Below are 999 nucleotides of genomic sequence, written 5' to 3' on the forward strand. Positions count from 1 at the left end.
GCCGTGCGTCGGCCATGAAAGGCCAAATAAGGCGTGTCACGGCCGACGGTGCGGGACACACCAAATTGAGTTTGGGCGACAGGGGACGCTTCGTCGTCCGACTAACGAAAATGGCCGGTTTCGGCCTGGTGTGTCCGTGCCTTTAGACGACAACAAACTTTGACATTATTTTCTTAAATTTGAAGCAGTTTTGAATGTCTTCTTGCAGCCAGATGTTGTAAAGCTAACTCTCTGCTTTTAAATGTATCATATGCCCTTTCTAATCTTCCCTTGGATCTGACGATTTACTTAATTGAAGCAAATACATTTTCATAATTTCTTCCAAAAGTAAAATAAACATGTCGCTTTTATGTATCTTTTATTTACAAAATGATAGAGGCATGCTAATAATACTGGTATCTTATCTACAATCTTAAAAGTAACCACCCGTACACCACAACTGACACAACTAACTACTTTGATTCAGTTTGTGCAGTTTTGACCAGATTCTTGTGGCAGATAAGTTTGAATCACAGTAAAACATGCACAATGATCAAGCAAGAGCATCTGGCATCTGTTTACATCCTTAATTTATAGGTGAGGGTTATAAAAACTAGGGCTGAACGATATATCGTGTCATGGCGATAACCGCGATATGCGCATGGGCGATATTCACATCGCAGGGGACGTGCGATTTTATCCATTCTTTTTATTCATTTTTTTTTTTAGGACGTGCGATATTAAGTAGGCACATTATGCACATGCTTGTTACAAAAGGAAGACTTGCCAGGGGTACTTGAGTGAGTGACATGCAGGGTCTGCATGCACAGCAAACCACCAATCACAATCATTCTTGATCAAATCACAGCAGGCCCCGCCCCGCTAGTTTGCAGACCATCAAAGCACCGGTAAAAAATGAGCAAGGAACAGGAGGACAATACCGGCGAGAATTAAGATTTACTTCCAAAAAGAAAAGCAACATCTGCCATCTGGAACTATTTTGGATACAAAAAGGTTCTT

At 41.2% G+C, this 999-nt stretch overlaps 1 protein-coding gene across 1 annotated transcript in view; it reads left to right on the forward strand.

Annotated features, from left to right (window-relative positions):
* Window positions 1–999, forward strand: part of LOC104941248 (protein eyes shut homolog) — a 39,182-nt gene that overhangs the window by 324 nt on the left and 37,859 nt on the right. The gene's annotated exons all lie outside the window — the stretch shown is intronic.

Source organism: Notothenia coriiceps, unplaced genomic scaffold (assembly GCF_000735185.1).
Source record: "Notothenia coriiceps isolate Sejong01 unplaced genomic scaffold, NC01 NC01_scaffold00003304, whole genome shotgun sequence".
NCBI classification, from domain to species: Eukaryota; Metazoa; Chordata; class Actinopteri; order Perciformes; family Nototheniidae; genus Notothenia; species Notothenia coriiceps.